The sequence below is a fragment of the Phaenicophaeus curvirostris genome, chromosome 1 (genome assembly GCF_032191515.1).
Source record: "Phaenicophaeus curvirostris isolate KB17595 chromosome 1, BPBGC_Pcur_1.0, whole genome shotgun sequence".
Lineage (NCBI taxonomy): Eukaryota > Metazoa > Chordata > Aves > Cuculiformes > Cuculidae > Phaenicophaeus > Phaenicophaeus curvirostris.
In genome coordinates this window covers 186,084,576-186,103,542 of record NC_091392.1, presented here as the reverse complement: position 1 = coordinate 186,103,542, position 18,967 = coordinate 186,084,576, and the positions used below count along the sequence as shown (strand labels likewise).

At 39.8% G+C, this 18,967-nt stretch overlaps 1 protein-coding gene and 1 long non-coding RNA gene across 3 annotated transcripts in view; one reads left to right on the top strand and one right to left on the bottom strand.

The window, feature by feature from the left end:
* Positions 1 to 18,967, top strand: part of MTUS2 (microtubule associated scaffold protein 2) — a 738,607-nt gene that overhangs the window by 692,102 nt on the left and 27,538 nt on the right. The gene's annotated exons all lie outside the window — the stretch shown is intronic.
* LOC138735265 (uncharacterized) overlaps positions 1 to 18,967 on the bottom strand; it is a 39,295-nt gene that overhangs the window by 4,469 nt on the left and 15,859 nt on the right. For both annotated transcript variants that reach the window (XR_011339697.1, XR_011339696.1), the window contains exon 3: positions 2,891 to 3,022. This is a non-coding gene — a long non-coding RNA (uncharacterized lncRNA). The remainder of the gene's footprint in view (positions 1 to 2,890; positions 3,023 to 18,967) is intronic.

Below are 18,967 nucleotides of genomic sequence, written 5' to 3'. Positions count from 1 at the left end.
TGCCATCACCAGGCCTCTGAATTTTCTCACTCCATCCTCCCTCCCAAGGAATGACATCAACTTTTCTTCAGGTCAAAATTAAGAGATTACAGGGGAAATGGCACAATAGAAACTAGCTTGTTAGTGAAATCCAAAGCTACCGTTAGGCTAGTTCTAAAGAGACCTGAAAGCCTTTCTGGACAAAAATGTTATGTGTGCAGCTCAAAACGAGAGCAAAATGTCTGCACTGACAGGGCACCTGGGCAGACGTACTTACGATGGAGCTGCTGGTGATTTAGATTGTCACTGTTGTTTTCAAACACTTCCAGCCGTACAGCAGGTAGGTTGTTCACAGTGCATTTGGAAAAAGCACTGGCCACATTACCCGAGGCTACAGTGCCAGCCTACCTGCAGCCCAGATGAACACCATTCTCAGTTGCTCATTAGACACAGACTTACAACTGGTATTTTCTTCCGGAGTCTTATTTGAAATCTTCAGGATATACTTCAAATATTTTCTTAAAATCATTTCTGGACGAGAAAGATTCAATTCAAAGAAATGGGACTTAACATGGCTGCAAATAGTAGCAATGCATGGAATATGCTTTGCCTTACCTTTCCAGCTGGATTTGCTCGGACTGCATCAAGTAATCTGCATATACTGCTGGTTTTTCTTTTATTAGTGAGTGTTATCTAGAGAACAGGATTTCAGGAGGCCTTTTGTCCTTTCACTGTGGATGAACGGCTGGCTAGTCAAGATGTGCGAATAAGTGGTAACTGAGGAGAAGTAGCAGACAAAGTAACCTCAGATGACTAAAGGAAGTGGCCTGGGAGAAGCGGGCAGAGAGCAGTGATGGCACCGCTGCTACTGTGATAATTCCCTTGCTAGACTTCATATGCAGAACAGCTAGTTTCTGTTGACATGTGAACCCTGCAGACAAGCCCATCATTTCTAGAGCCAATAGGTTCTTAAATTAGGGTCAGTACTTACACAGTGCTTTTCTCCATAGAAAAAAATGACTATTTGTATGCTTTTTTTTAGGAATTAAGTCAAGTATACAAGAAAACACATTTCTGTAGCAAAAGCGTATACCCACACCATGCAGCTCATGAAGTGGACAAAACTGATGCAGATACATCAATATGAACTTCTGATGATCAGCACACGCTGAACATTTCTTTTCACAGTGAATATACTGTACAGAAAGTAACCATTTCATGATAACGGTAATGGAACTTCTTAGTTTTATGACATGCGATTCCTTTAGTGCATTATTCCTTATGTGTAAGTACATAACTTCTTTCAATGCCTCTGTGAAACTCCCCATGCAGAATTTCAGACAGATGGGAACTGTCTTCAGCTTCAACAGCAAAAAGGAGTTCAAGAAATGTTCTTCCAGCACTGCACTATTTCTGAAATCACTGACCTATTGAGATGTTTGCTTTGCTGAGAGTACAACATGCAGTGCAACATCTACTTATCTCTCCAGCTTTCTGGAAACATTGCATCAAATACTCAATTCCTCCCTAAAATCTCCGGACTACTTCTGTGACTGAACATTCACATCCACTACCAAGATAAGATCTATCAGTTTCTTCTAGTAAACCCAAAATGCTGCTGTCCACCTTCACAGACCCTGTCCTCTAAAGGTATTAGTACCCAGCCTCTCTCACTCCAGTCTAGATGCAGGTAAGCTCCTGATGCTGACACCACCATTGGACTTCTACACCTGAACGGGCAGAATCCAACCAGGCCTAAGCTGATGAAAAATATCTGAGATTCCCTTCCTTTCTTTTTTATACAGCCCAGAAGATTTAACATGTTCCCTCACATGCAGGACTCCTTTAGGTAGCCCTCAGTTTTACATGTTAAATTGGAAAGATTCCTTGGGCCAGGTATAGTGCTGGGACAGAGATACTATTCCATTATCTATAGGTTTTCTGAAAACATACAATATACAAACATCACTGACCTGTACTCTGAGCCTTTATCTAGGACTCTCTCCATATCTGTAACACAGGCTAAAACATTTGCTTCTGAATATGTAGAAAACACCTTCACACCAGCACAGACCCTGATATTAGAAATCCTTGCACAGTATCTCCACAAAATAGGGAAAACAAGTGAATTTATGGGATGCTGATTTTTGAAGAAACAGGGGATGCAGCACACACCACTCTATCTGGTAACTATCCAGGATCTACCACAATGTCTACATTACATAGAAGCAGTTACAGGAAATAACTGCTGAAGGAAATAACCATTAGCTTATAGCTTCAAAAAGGAACTTGCATAGTTTGACAGGATGGTCTTGCTCTTTTGCTGAATACAGCCAAGTGTATATGGTTCTCACTGAGCAGTGTCTGTCTCAGCCTTGATAACGCAATGGTAGACAACGCAGTGCTTCGCATTCATTTGGGAATTGTCCACATATTCAGCTATATCATTAACTTGCTAACTTCCTAGTGAGATATGGTGCTCAAGGAAGATTACAAGTACTACTTGCTATTAGAGTGAATCACTTAAGGAAGGCAAAGAACATATCCTGGAAGCACAGAAGAAGCCTTGAAAAGCTGTTATCCTTTCTCCATCTCTCTCCTTTCTGTTCCCTTTCTCTCCTTCTTCCCATACTCCTTTGCAAAGATAAGCTGGAAAATGTCCCGTGGCAGCTGTACCTGCTCACCAAATATTCATCAGTTGGATTATTCAATGGGAAAGTAATTTTCTAGCCACCACCCCACTCCCTCCACCCCCACAATGATTATCCAGTATGTATTATCCTCCAGTGTGTGCTGTATTGCTCAAACACCTACCATTATATGCAGCCATCCCAATTTATTACTGGTTCAGGAAGAAGGATCATCTCTTAAATAGCCATTCAGAGAAATGAAGGCATGCTAGTATTCTTACAGAGACTGTCTCCAGCTTCTATCATAATCATCCCACTTCTTCTACCAGCTTCTTTCCCAGTGCCGTCATCTCCCTTTATTTAAGGGCTCTATTCCAGGACTTGGGAGATTCAGGAGAAGAAATTGAGGCAACCTAGGATGTAAGAAATGACATTCTTTCTATCAACTACACTTGTGATAACAAAGGGCAGTCAAGGGAATGCCCACTTCTCTCTTCTTTCCAGCAACATCTTTCCTCCGTGGAATCATCATCACAGACAGACAACTTCTACCCTAAGTCACCCTGTACTACCAAAAACTTAGTATTAACTTTTCCATTAACACACTCTTGCAGTCTAAATCTATTTAGATTAGTACTTTCTTAACTAGAGGCCATTTGGCTTTCTAAACTGTCCCTATTCACCTTTCCTCCTTTTTCAGGAGCTTTAGAAGGTTTTAAGTCTTTTACACTATTTTCCCTCATTTAGCATATTTTCATAGACTTTCATTTTGCTGAAACAAATTAAGTCCCTTATTGAATACGGCCCAAGTTTCACTGACGCAATGATGCCACAAAAGAAAGTTGTACCGTGTTTTCAAAGTCAAAAAGTAAGACAGTTCAGACAGAAAGTCAATGTGGTGACCTCAAATTTGTCTAAGACACAACATTAGACAAACTTGCATTAAATTAATCTGCAGCGCTGAGAGTTTAAACAGTCTGTAGCTCAATTTAATGAAATCTGATTGTTCCCATGAGGGATAAGCGTGGATCTCGGAGCATGGATTCAATGCAGGTGCTAATATGCGTGATATGCATAGAAGTCACTGGGAAGCCCGACATGCTTAGACCGGGCAGGCACCTGAGTAGTCTCCTTAGGGTAAATTCAACTCAACCTTGTCCGAAAATATGGATAAAAATCAAAACGAGTGGCCACTCCTTTGGTAAGAAATACTGAAGCAGTAAAATTTTCAAGAGCCTGTTTGAAGCCGTGGATTTTGATCGTTTGAATTCTTATATAACTTCATGGTGACAGCTACTATATTATTTCTTCTGTTGCAGTATAACAGAACACATAACTGCTCTGAGGTTTACAAATATAAGCAGGGGGCTACTTCTGGAGTTAAATGGATGCAAGAGACGCATATAGTCACATCCATTCACAGCCTCTGTTTCCAGTGGCCTGCAAAGTGTGTTACTAACAACGGTTTTGCATTCAATAATACAAAATTCCAGCATATATGTTTTACCATGTTATCTGCAACACTTCAAGTTTTGACTTATTATTGTTGCTTTACAATTAAGAATATTATTTTTATTTCACTTCTATCTCCTTAAAAGCCTCAACACAAGCATACTTTTGAAACCCCTCCTGCACACCCAGACTTGCTGATTTGATAGCCCTTTTGAAGTTTACGAAGCTTTTAAATGTTATTAAAATGATACGTCCTTTCCTGTCCTGTAACAATTACATACTCAGATGTGTTGAAGTCATATTAAATAGTTGTTTATTTTATCTGACCTTGCAAACATGTCAGTATCTGACCATACTAACACAGGAGTAACCAGCGAAGTAATTTTACTTCTGTGTATATGTGAGTGGTAAAATACAGTTTAATGTTTCTTTTTTAATAGAAAAATTAGTGAAGGGATAGAAAAGAGCCAAAAAATCTTCTAAGAGTGTGAAAAATGAGAACCAGAAAAAGCTCAATCTGTTTAGGTTTTTTTTTTAATAAAATGAAAGAAAAAAGATTGAGAAGTAACTTGATTACAGGGTAATAGTACCTTCCTGGGGAGAAAATAGTGAGCACTAAAGAGCTCTTTAATCCGTCGTAGAAAAGCATAACAAGAATCAACGACTGGAAGCTGAAGGCAAACAAATGCAAATGGAAATAAGGTAGAAAATTTTTAGCAGTAGGCATGATTACTACTTGTATTATCCTACTACCTGGAAGCCAAATCATGGATCGAGGCTCCCTCATGTTAGGTGCTGATAAAAAAACCCCAACAAACCAAAAAACACAAAACCCCTCCAAACCCCCAAAACAAACAAAAGCTTCCAACCCAAAACCAGAGGAGAAAAACAATCACTGCCAAAAAGTTACAAACACCGCATAAGATGAAGTAACATAATAAATCAATGATAATATTATCTGATGTGACAGGCAACAGTTTCAGGCCATGGTTTCATGATACAAAGTGTTGAGCAGAGATACAGGCTTAAGGTGATTCCACCCTGTCAAGACTGATTGTTCCTGCTCCTACAATTTCTCTATAGCTGCGAAACTTTGAAAAGTCATCCTTGATTGTTTGTTGTTGTTTTTTTTTTCTTAAGGTTTAAAGGCAGAGTTTTGGGTTTTTTCTTTACAACAAAATGCCAGTGGAACTGATGTACTTCTGCAAAGATTTTGATTTTTATGAATTTCAGTGAACAGCTTGATCAAAATTTTCCTAACTATTCATATACATCAGTACTACCTCTGGCACTCTTCTCAAACATCTGAATTTGCTGCATTACGCATGGAAAAAGACTGCATAACCCACAGAGAAATATGCAAAAGCAAAGCATGAGGTTGCTTTGTGTTCCTCCTAGCAAATCACTAGCCTGGTCACCAAATCTCAACTGTCATCCTTGGATAAGGTAGAACACTAAGAAAAACTTAAACCTAGCCCATGGTCTGGCAAGATTTCTCTGAACCACCCTCCTCTATCATCCTAATCAAGTCTAAAATAAAGGATAAAGAGATAACCTTGTAATTCTCAGCCCCACTGTGCTGGCACTGGAGTCTACTCACCATCCTTGGTAGCTCACAAACACAATAGGCCACTAGGTTTTAACTGCGAAGAAGATAAAAGGACCAAGCTGAGAGCAGTATTTTGTGTTATAAAAGTTTTTGCTACCTGTCTTTAAGATTAAGGATGACATGGATTGCCCTGAAATTCACCTGGGAGAAAAACAGGAGACTTGTGGACTGTGTCCTCTTATTTGCCGACAGAAAAACAGATAGGAGAAAAATGCACCCTTAATTTCCATTTCTTTATTTACACTTTTGGCAGATTATAGCAACACACTGCAAACCCCCGGCATTTATTGCACTGAGAAATTCTGGAGGAGCTGGTCAGGCTGGGAATAGTGAAGAGAGAACCAGAGCTAGGGTAAATACTCCACATGTAGTCCCCGAGACTCAAAAGCAAATGGGTTATGCCCATGGTGTTTACCACCCAGCCTTCTTCCTTCCCGTCCTTCCTAGAGGTGGCCAGCCTCCTCCTGCCAGCTGATTCTGTACCTCACCAAGCTGTGCAGTTGTGTTCATGCGTTAGACAGGGAAACGGTTACAAACGGATCTAAAAACATTACTTTTTTTTCATGCTCCTTGTTAAAAATACTTTAAGCTCTAGCTATAATAAGCTACATTAAAAAGAATGCATTTCACTGCAAAGTTTAAATCCTTAATAACCTTAATGTTTGGCCTCATCCACTCTGCTAAACTTTTCCACAGGACCGCGGCCACCCTGAATGTGCAGGACATGCTGCTCAGGAAATGAATCAGGGTTGTCTATCAAATTAAATTATTTATAGGTTAGTATACGTGTTTGCTTTACAAGTTGTGCAGAGAACAGGACAGAACTGCAGGAAGAGTGCGATGGGCATGTGGTTAAGGCAGTTGAACGTCACACAGGAACACTCAGTTCTGCCTCTGCCTTCACCATCGGCTTCTGTGAATGAGGAGCAAGTCAGACCAAGCGCCTTGGCAGATGGCCACCAACCTTGTCTTCCTCATTTTCTGGGCATCCAAACAGAAACACCTTGGGCAGCTGATTATAATGGAAGCTTTGGCTTTTGAGGGAGAAATTGAGCTGGAGGCTCAAGGTTAAAAGGCAGGAGAACCCAATTAATAACATCGACTTTACTACTGACTGAATGAGTGGCCTGTTTTTTGTCTTGGTCAAACAGGACAATGATGTTTCTCTCCTGTTCTGGCAATACACAAAAAATTAATCAAATACTGTGAAGCTCTTAGATATCATCTTAGTAAATCTACAAAGGAAGAAAAATGAAGCTATTTCTTATTCTTTATGTATAGGGAAAGTTTTGGATCTTTTAATCCATTAATTATTCTGTATTGCTACATTCTTACCTTAAAAATTCTATGTAATATATAAATACTAATGTGCACAGAGAATGAACATATCCACTTTCCCCTCTCAAACTCTATTTTTAATGTGATTTTGCAAAGTCCTTTCCAGCTTCAATCAGGGCTATTTAACTTTAGTACTCAGTGAAACTGCCACATGGTCCTATGGAATAGGACAGAGAACAGCACTCAGTGTAAACAAAAGAAATTCTCTGGTTCACAAAAATAAAATATCCTCACTCTAAGCTATATAGTATGGCATATAACCACAGCCACAGAAATAGAAAAGCAACAGGAGAGCTAGTAAAAGTTAATGCCTTTTCCTACTTATTTTATTGGTCTACACCACAGTGTATCATCACATTGAAAGCTCTCAGTAATAGGAGGCTACTGAGAAAATAGCATATTGGAAAATAAAATAAAATAGATGCATTTTGTCTCCAACAAATAAAAACCAAATCTACCAACATCTTAAAAATTACTTGAATAGAGCTCCAACAGTTACTCTGACTTCAAAATATGAGTTAAGAGAAATACCACAATGACTGAGAACACAGATGATGATTTCCTCCGTTTTAGGTAGGAAGCCACTGAATGTAAAAGTACAACACAATAACGACAGCAATCATGAGTTTTTAGCACATGACAACAGAAATATTTTAACGATGTCTGACAACATCCCAAGCACACGGTGTCTGGATGCTATTAAGGTAAATGTGCCTGAGACTCAAAGACAACACTGTTTGGTACGATGACTTTCATGAATTAGAAGCAAATAGACAGCAGAATAAAACAAAAATTTAGGTTCAGGCCTACAATCGGATCTTCAGAGTTGAAACTTGCAGTCATCCAGAGTCCCATGAACTCCGTCAGGCCCCATGGCTAACGAACAAACCCAGTGGCAGGATTAGGGCCTAAATATGTAAAGAGAAAAAGGATGAAATCAGGTACCATAGTGCACAAGTCTAATTAAAGAGACACCAAACTTGTCCCGTAAAAATAATCTGAGTGTCTAGACCACTACAAATTTTACATTTTTACCACAAAATGCTGCAGTTACAGGAAAGGGTACAGTGATATCTTACATCAAAAGGTTTACACAGCATTAATTGATCACAGCATATTCCCCTTCAGGCAAACACGAGTACCTGCAGTGCATTTGCTTACCTCCTGCATGCTGCTGCTTTCTCATATTTCTGTATAATTTATTATTAGAAATAAAAGAACAGTCTAAAATCAATAAAGGTGATGGAATGGGTATAAACTGGAGAGGGGCAGATTTAGGCTTGATAAAAGGAAGAATTTCTTCACGGTGAGGGTGGTGAGACACTGGCCCAGGTTGTTGGATGGGGCTTTGGGCAGCCCATGCCAGGAGGGTTGGAACTGGGTGATCTTTAAGGTCCTTTCCAACCCAAACTATTCTATGATTCTATATTTTTATCTTCAACTATTTTTCATCTTCAACTCTTCATTTCTAGAGATGCAGATTTTTAGCCTCTTAGTAACATGGAGGCAAACACTAAAATGAGATAATCTTACCACATTTTCAAACACTGTAAAACTGGCATAAAGTATTATTTCTATAAAAACATTCATGTTATGCCCTTCTGACGGTTGTGAGAAGTTCTAGCTTGGCAGTGTGTTAGATGAAGTCACTTTTTACACAGATGTTTCTTGCTAACATACTAAAAATGTTCACGGTAGCGTACACCTAGTATCATACACAATTGCCAATGAGAAAATATATTGGCTCAATAATTATCTGCTTTGCAAGGACGTTTGCCTACTGACATACAGGGTTTAATACAACAGGAATGTGCAACAGCAGCAGGGGGGGCACTACAGGTGCATCAGGTTTACACAGAGCCATGGGCTACACCATGGAGTATCGTGTCATCTGAACTTCAGCAGCAGCACTTAACCTCCATCCACCCCAGGAAAGAGTCCGTGCCTTCTGCTGCACTTTGCACCTTCACTGGTACTGCCTCCTTCAGACAGCCAGATCAAAGACAGCACGAGGTTGTCCAGGAGTATGATACTGCCCTTCTCTTCATTATTGTAGAAATCTGTCTTCAGAGATCGGCATGTAAGCAGACAAATCAATATAAACACATTCTCTGTCAAAATAAAATACAAATTCAGAAGAATGAACTATCTCTGATTACTTTTACTTCTTCTGCTTGACGGTTTAAAATGCAGCAAGATCCTTTATATGAAATAAATCAACAAGTTTAAAAACTATTCCAAGATAAGTGGAGCAGGAATGTCTGAAATTCATTGAAAGAGATGCTGATTTGTCTATAGCAGTGATGGAGAGCTAAAGACTCAACTTGTTATTATTTCTAGGTGGGAAAAAAATACTCTGTACGAAGTTTTGTGCTCATTATGCACATGGACATTAAGACACCCTTTTTGCCAATGTGACACTGACGCTACTTAGACCACTTATATAGGGGAAATTCAAAGATATTGAAGACAGATGTGATCTCAAAACTTTGTGGGAGAAGGTAATGTTTTTGTCTTCTTAGTGTCCATGTTAGCTTATGATAGATATCAAACCCTATATTTCTGTTTTAATGTTGAATTCCCACTGGGACACCACATGCATGATATTCCTTTTCAAAGAGTTGCATTTCTGAGGAGAGGCAATTTCTAAATTTTTCTTCCCTGAGCGTACTACAAACTTCAATATTTTAATCTGGATGCCAAACTACTGGGCAACTAAGATGATCTTTCTTCTTCCTGTTGCAAAAATGCATTAACAGTTTACATTTCCACAACTGGTGGAAATATATCTATTGCAAAAACAGCAAGAAGGAAAATTAAAAAGCTTTTATTGTGGTTATGCCTCACTGATACTAAGGTTGCCTCATCTCTGATTTAAGTGAGAAAAAGCTAGAAACAATGTTAGTTCACATCTGGCTGCTACCATGCCTATATGACCATACATGAGTGGAAAATTAGCCAAGAGCAGATGTTATTTCCTCTGCCCTTTCTCTGGTCACCCTTCACAACCTGTGATTTCTGGGACATGCTGAAAGGGCAGGGAAAAGATGACTACGCCTGGTACAGGAGCTGGATATGAAAGCCTCAAGCAAACCAAAAGCTCCCTCCTCCCAGGGAGAATACTCGCATCATCAGGCATGACCAGAACAAGGAACTGAATCAATTAATTATATTACTGAAGTACCATGGAGTACAGTGATTAGAAAACTTGCCTTAATTTAATTGTAAAGAAACTATTGTACCTAGTGCTCATTATTACTATAAACTAAATAAAGAGATCAGTGCCTTCTCAGCAAATGCAAAATGCATCTTTTTAAGCTAACCAACCCACTGTGACATTACAAATCAAACTTGACAACTAATGTCCAGTCCGTGGTGGCAGGTGGGGAAATATTCTAATTACTTGGAATGCAACCATAGGAGTGAAGAACTCCAAATAATAAATAATATGGTTAAACTTGAGAACAGAGCTTTAAGGTTTTCATATGAGTGGCTTAATTGCTGGTGACACATGCAAAGCTGCACAGCTACACTATCACCCTACCTATTGCTCAGACGTATCACTCTAGCATCACCAAATTTGCTCCAAATCCTAAGATGCATACTCATAATTTGCAGATACTTTCAGTGCAACATTTCCAAGCTGGTATTTTTCTTAATTCTTCCAATCAGCTGAAGCATTCAATCAGATCATCATCATCATCGCATTTTGATTCAGCAACATTTTTCTCTCTGCCTTTGAGAAATGCAGCCTAATCTCTCTTGCGTTCATTTGGAAAACTGCTGCAAAGACCCTTTTCCCAGCTGAACACTTGGAGAACATGTCTCTGTCTCCAGAGCTCTCTCTGACTTCTCCTCTAGTATCTGTTTCTTCACTTCCAAGGCCCCTCCTTGCCTATCGCCACCGCACCTATTGTTCCTGAATCATCATCAGGAAGCCAGCTGTGGTTTCCTCTCACTTGAAGCTAGGCCAGTTTTCATGAAACGTAAAGCTGAAAAGACCACTTGAAAAAATTGGAGACGGTTCTTGCACCTCTTCCCTTCACATCTCCCACCTGTCATTCAGTGTCAGGAGTCCAGCTTCCAGCTCCTCTCTCACTTGCACGTTATATTTAAAACAAACCTCTTACACCTTTCCTTGTTTTACACCTTGTACTTTAGGGAAACTCCCTCAAATACTTGGAAACATCTTCCTATGCAGTAAATGGAGAAAGGCTCCTGTTGAGAGAAATTTTGATGAAGGAACTCCTACTAAATTATCCCAAACTGTCCTCTAAAGGACCCTCTGGATAAGCTGTGGAAATGGCCTAGGGAGATCCGTCTTTCAACTTAAGCACAGGAACTGGATGCCTAAAATACGGGTGTTCCCCCTCAGCCCCTAACGTTTCTCACCCACGCACATTTCCTCTTGTCAACTGTACTGTATTTCCATTGAAAACCTTTAGGATTGCAGGTAATCTTTCCAATCCATGTTTGTGTGGTGACATGCATCGCAGGAACTTCAGTGCCCAAATAACACTGTTTCACGCTAATGCAAAACCAGTCTATACAGTATTTTATTAAACAGTACTTGATCGTGTAATTGTCATATAAATATGCACATACATCAGGTAGCAGACACATGGCTATGCATCAACTTTAACTTTGTTATATTCTAAATTCCTTAAAGCTATAACAAAGAGCTGGAATGTGTTCGTGGCTGGCCCCAGCTGGTATTCTCTCCAGTCTGAATGATGGGCAAATCCTCAAGACAATTCAACACAGTGAAAGAGAAGGGAGAATAAGAGTAATGGGAAGACATATGTGGATCTGGGATGCATACAGAATTTTTGGCGGAGGAAGCAGAGTGGGGGAAACAAGCTATGGAAACCCTTGCCATATGTGTGACAAATGTCTGAAACAATCAATGATAAAATGTAGGACTGGTAAGGTAAAAGTAAGAAACATAATGAAGCCCCTTCATATATGCAAAGAGTTCATGCTCCACAACCCCCACTTTTCCCTGTTAAACTTACCAAACTTCAAACATACTCTATTAAAAAGGAGATTTCAGTAACATGAAGGAGGTCCCTAAAGCCCTAAATAAGGAAGTAAAATCCCAAGATATATCGTACATGCTAATAAAATCTCAGAGTCTCTGAAAGCATCTCAATTGCTGGCAAAAAGATAATAAAACATTATGAAGAAACAATGAGCTTCAAGAAGTTATTGGAACCAAATAGAAGTCTCACACAAATTTGGAAATCTAATCCTACTATAAACAATAAGCAAAAGTCATACCAGGCATCACATAAAAGAATAGAACAACTACTACTGCTTATGATCTTGTTCTTGCTCTGGAGCTATTCATCCAGATAACAGAAAATCAGTTGTTTCAAAGCCCGAGGCAAGAGAAGAATTCATCCTGAAGCAAATAAATGAACAAAAAAACACGACACACACAGTCACAGATGAAAATCTGAGCAGAATAAACATGGCAAAATATTGAATTAAATTATCAAATTCATTATAACAGATTTCATTAAAAACAAAGAGTTAACTGCAAAGTGTCTCAAAAGAATGGAATTGGTCCTATTGACTGAGTACCATGACATAAAATCTGCAGTTATTTAGGTTACTTTGAACCATAGAAAACTGTTATAATCTAACTAACAAGAACTAGCGGGCCCCAAAAATGCCATATCAAGTTTAAATAATAATAGATAACAAATGCATACTAAAATAAACCCGTGTTTTATGAGGTTTCAAATTAAAGGTGCAACTGTAGGGAACTTAGTGTAATAAAACTCTGTTTTAGGCAAAGGAAAGGTAACAGTTACCTGCAAAATGTCTGGATAAGTTGTTGTTTCCCACTGACAGTAATTCTCTCATAGATCTAATTCACTCACACTCTTATGTTCTCTCTACTCCCAAGTACCAAGCCCTATCGGCCCAAATGGTCTGGCCAGGATAATTTCTCTGCAAAACAGAGGACAAGTCTTACCTTGCCTTCCACAAATTTTAGGCCACGTTGCTGCCCATTGCCTGTTTTCCCTCATTTGGTCTGACACATACGCCTGCAGTCTCTTCTCCTGTTCGGCTAGCAGGAAAAAGAATGGTTTTATGTGATATACTACAACCTTGCTGCTGTTCTCCTGCTGTTAGGACACAAGGTCTTCTGCCAGCAAGTCATCTGTGCTGTGGCACACAGATACTGCTGGGAATGGTGTCCTGGAAACACATCCTTCCTTATCAGTACAGGCCACTTCTTTAACTCTTTGTTTCGCTCTTTCACCTTGTGCCTACACAGGCATTTTCATCCATCCTGCATTTATACTTTGATAGGAATGGTTGGACTTGATGATCCAGTGGGTCTTTTCCAACCTAGTGATTCTGTGATTCTATGATTCTATACCAATCTTAACACTTCTGTTACAGCTCTGCATAGTTTTACACGAGTTAAAACTGATCTGATGCAGATCACTGCAGAAAGGACGCGTTCCATACTGCTGCCTCCTCCTTCCTTTGCCACGTGTTCCTCTATCCCCCTTGAGACAACAGCAGCAGCGGTTACTAGTGAGCCTGCTCAGGAAGCAAAACCAAGAAAAAGATCATCTTTTTATCGGTCAGGTGAGGATATACTAGATACAAGACATAGTTCCATGAGGTGGGTCACTGGGGCAGAAGAATGGCATTATCAGGTGCAAGGGAGGTGGTAGAATTGCCTCTGTTAATGGAAATCGTTCATTAGATCAGTTATGCTGTAATGGGAAAGAACACCAGATACCTTGGCCTCGGGAAGGAACTAGGGCACCACTTCAGCAGTTTCCTGAAAATCTCTGCCTAACCTGCTGCTGCACTCAAAATAAAAATAATAAAACAGGCTGGTTAAGCAACGGGAGAGAATTAGAAGAAAGGCAGTGTAATAAGATTATAAAAATCAATGCTGTGACCTTAGCAGAAAAACCACATGTGGTAGAGGTCACTCCTTTACCAAGAGGACACTTAAGAACTGGGAAGAGTTTAAATGGGAACAACGACAAGTATTGAAAATATCACGTGAAGAGAAACTGGGAAGTTTAAAACCAAGACTGTTATAAGTAGACATAAAAGATAATAAATGTTCCAGAGAAATCTGATCAGACATTTCTATCCTTGCTATCTTATAACACAAGAAAAAAATATGGAGAAACATCTGAATCGTAGAAAATTCAAAACCGATCAGAAGTTTTTCACATTAAATTTAATTTATTCGTATTGATTATCAAGGAAATTCAGTTATTAACGTAGATACAATGCCACTATCAACAGTGGAATAGATCAAAACAGTTGCTACACAGAAATCAGGAAAAAACTGCTTTGGAATTAGAATCATAGAAGGTTGGAAGGGACCATAACGTTCCAACCCCCCTGCCATGGGCAGGGACACCTCCCACTAGATCAGGCTGCCCACAGCCCCATCCAACCTCGTCTTGAATTAACATCACCTGAAGCCTTGGAATATATTTATTAGCAATCAAGGAAGTTGTATTATGGTTTAAGCCAATGTGCTAATTCTTATGTAAAAATATCAATTAAAAAAAAAAAAAAGGAATAGCAACCTGAGTTCACTACTGAACTCTTGTTCACAATCTCAGGCTAACTTTTCCTACACTTTTCATTAAATGCTATTAATAGCTCATTACCAACAGTATAGTCATAGCTAGAAAATTCTGAAACAACTGAAATTTGGACAAATTAAGTTCTTATGTAAGCAATAAAGGCAAATACATGAGAAATGAAAATCAGCATAATTATAAACTCATTTTCTCTACCACGGCAGGTTCTACTTGAAATGTCTTTTTCTCTATTTCCAATCACAGACAGTTCATTAGAAGTTTCTCTACTTTTCAAAAGCCTGAATTGGAACATTTTTTCCCCTTAGCAAAATGGTTTAAAAAAAAAAGAAAATAAAAAGAACAGTTTTAACAAGGATTCCCATCACAGATCTTGCTAAAAAGCACTCATAAAGCGACTGCTTACTGATCACTCACAAACAACGGAGCTAGAAATACTTTAAGCACTAATTCCTCAGTAAGTCACTGCTAGATTACCTGGTTATCTTGATCAGATCATTCAGTTTTAGTTTGAAGTGCATATTGTCACAGCACATACTAGAAAACACATTACCCCATTATATTAGTCATTACACAGACATACAGAAAACTGTAATTCTTTCTCAGAAAGTCTTAATTTTAAGGGTAGACAAAACACAACAAGATAAAAATGAAAGAGAGCATAAAGATTGGGCTTCATGCAGTCCATTTGAGTTTTTCCCACTGTGGCTGGGAAGGTAAAGAGAATATAATAATGTCTGAGGGTGGAAGATAGTGGGGGAACAGAAAGGAGAGGCTGCCAGCATTGCCAAAGCAAGGATGCGACTTCATGGCTTAGCAAGTGGCTGGGTCAGCTAAACAAGGCAGAAATAAATGGCTGAAGCATCACACAGTACAATAGAGGGTACAAATGAAGACTCAAAAGGTCAATAACATAAGACAGCACAAAGAACCAGAATGATTGCCTGGGAACACTTTCTTAGAGAGAGAAAATGCACTTGGTACCAGGATGAGAGAAACCAAGAAATTTAAGTAGTTACATAAACTTTCTGCAGTGACACTTGAATGTAGGCAAGGGTACTAGTTTTCTTAGAGAAGGGAATTTCAGTTGATGTACAGTTGTAGGACTGGGAACACCTTACTGTCTGCTATGATAGAAAAGCTGTCTGGCACAAAAGCAAGCCGACAGGTTGCAGAAAGGCAGTATACAATTTCTGAATCCAAAAGGCAACATACCTTTCATCTGTGTTCTGAAAGCCACAGACCCTTCACCACCAGGAAATCAGAACATCAAATTTACACCCCTTGTGTTTAACTTACTCTGTTTTGCAGATGACACAGGCTGTGTGAATTTGTGAGTTGCTTGCTAGATTACCCTTTAGTTTATAGCTTTTGCCTGTGATTATTTTAATAACACACCCCATCAACAAATATTGATCAGTTTGTAAAGTAAAAGGAACATTTTAAGTTTCTAAAGCTATTTCATCGCATGCTAGAAATATGTACTGAATGTACATAACTTCAAATATATTTGACTGCATATTTAACTGCAAAGTTGTCACACACACTTTTTTCCTTTAAGCAAAACATGGGCAGCCACAATAAAACAAACTCTTGGGGGAAAGGCATAAACTGCCTCCTTTTGGATGTGAAGGAAGTTATTGTTAAAAGATATTTCTTTGCTCATTCCAACAGTATGAAAGTTATTTATTAAGTAATAAATATTTTTTACTAAATGGTCATTTCTGAACTTCTTGTTGAAGATTAATGTACAGTTTAAGAGAGCCATTACTTCGTGACAGGCACGAGAGAAGCCACGTGTCAGATAATATATCAGCTTCTGCTATGCTTTAACTCTAATTTAATGATCAAAAGTCTTTAATTCTTAATATCTTGTTTTAAATATTAAACTGCAAAGAGTTCATCAGGATACACAGTAGTTGCTCTAAGAGTACAACACCTGTCTTGTAGTATGAATATCCTGTAGGCATTAAGTGGAAGGTATTTCAATACTAGTCAAAGTATATTTTCGAACTTGAACATTTGCTACAACCTACTGTATATCCATTAAAGGAAGATCTAAGTTTACTCCACATATGCACAAAGAAAACTCCCATTAACAAAGCAATAAAATTACTTCAACTCGCATGTCAAACTTTCAGATTGTACTTATCATATGGTCTGTATGTTGTGCAAATTAGTTTCCTGAAATGAGTAAAATTCTTCTTGCCATTTAAAATGTTTTCATCTATATTTACACATCTTTTCCCGAAGACTAAGGACTTTTTCCTGTTCTAATAAGGACAATGCCTCCATCCTGGCATATGGCACAGGCTTACAGACAAAAACATGTCCCCAGCACCAAACAGCTCATAGAATCATTGAATCGCTTGGTTGGAAAAGACCTTTGAGGTCATCGAGCCCAACCATACCTGTCCAGTACTAACCCATACCCCTAAGCACATCATCTCCCTGTCTTTTAAACACCTTCAGGGATGGTGACTCAACCACCTCCCCGTGCAGCCTGGTCCAGTGCCCGATAATTCCTTCAGTGAAGGAAGTTCTCCTGATGTCTAATCTGAATCTCCTCTGGTGCAGCTTAAGGCCATTCCCTCTCACCCCACCACCTATCTCACAGCATGCTCTCCTCTATGTTAGAAAAATCACAGAGTCATAGAATGGTTTGGGTTCAAAGGGCTCTTGAAGATCATGCAGTTCCTAAGTTTATAATTATAAACTCATTTTCTCCACCACTGCAAGTTCTACTTGAAATGTCTTTTTCTCTGTTTCCAATCACAGAGAGCCATGGGCAGGGACACCTCCCACTAGCTCAGGTTGCTCAAAACTGGACCATTTCACTAAAATACTAGTAGAAGTATCACACTGCTACAAGGGGACCCCAACACCAGACTCTTTGTGGATGGCGATACTGTAAATGCCAGCAAATAAAACTCTCTTAAGACTAGTTTTGGAATTTTAGCGATGGAGCATCTTTTATCAGGCTGGGCAATGAAGGGAGAGAACTCCATCAGTCATGGGCAAAGAGACAAAGGTTCTTGCAGAATATATTTCCCACTTACATGAATATGGATAAATTCTCCCAGAAATATTATGTGTATTCTACTGCTTTCCAAGGTCTAATTTTAATATTACGAAACTTCACAGCAGTCAAAACCCTTACTGATTCGGAGCTGGCTCCAGCTCTCTGCTTGACCTTGGCTTTAAGATAGAAAACGCTGCCAACCGAGGAGGTTACAGAAGAGGAGACACCTGTTCAGCACAGATCCTGCTTCACGCAAGACGTTATCATCTTCGAAAATCAAACCATGCTGGGAAAACACCATTTTAAAGAAAACAAGCTGTAAGAGGGACATTCTGTTTAACTTTAAAAAAAACCCCCACAACTGCTTAGACAAAACTTAACTGTACTTTAGCTTAGATCAAAACGGTCCACATATTGTATCAATAGTGTGGTTCCAACACACTGTGAAAAAAAACAGCTAAGGGTCTGAAAGGCTGTGGATGTGGTCTTCCCGGACTTCAGTAAAGCTTTTGACACAGTTTTTCACAGCATTCTGCTTGAGAAACTGTCAGCCTCTGGGCTGGACAGGCGCACACTCTCCTGGGTGGAAAACTGGTTGGATGGCCGGGCCCAGAGAGTGGTGGGAAATGGTGTGAAATCCAGCTGGAGGCCAGTGACAAGTGGGGTTCCCCAGGGCTCAGAGCTGGGTCCAGCCCTGTTCAATGTCTTCATCAATGACCTGGACGAAGGCATCGAGTGCACCCTGAGCAAGTTTGCAGATGACACTGAGCTGGTTGGAAGAGTGGATCTGCTGGAGGGTAGGGAGGCTCTGCAAAGGGATCTGAACAGGCTGGACCGCTGGGCTGAGTCCAGTGGCATGAGGTTTAACAAGGCCAAATGCCAGGTCCTGCACTTGGGGCACAACAACCCTATGCAGTGCTACAGACTAGGAGAAGTCTGTCTAGAAAGCTGCCTGGAGGAGAGGGACCTGGGGGTGTTGGTTGACAGCCGACTGAATATGAGCCAGCAGTGTGCCCAGGTGGCCAAGAAGGCCAATGGCATCTTGGCTTGTATCAGAAACGGCGTGGCCAGCAGGACCAGGGAAGTTGTTCTGCCCCTGTACTCAGCGCTGGTGAATCCGCACCTCGAATACTGTGTTCAGTTCTGGGCCCCTCACCACAAGAAGGATGTTGAGGCTCTGGAGAGAGTCCAGAGAAGAGCAACAAAGCTGGTGAAGGGGCTGGAGAACAAGTCTTAGGAGGAACAGCTGAGAGAGCTGGGGTTGTTTAGTCTGGAGAAGAAGAGGCTGAGGGGAGACCTCATTGCTCTCTATAACTACCTGAAAGGAGGTTGTGGAGGAGAG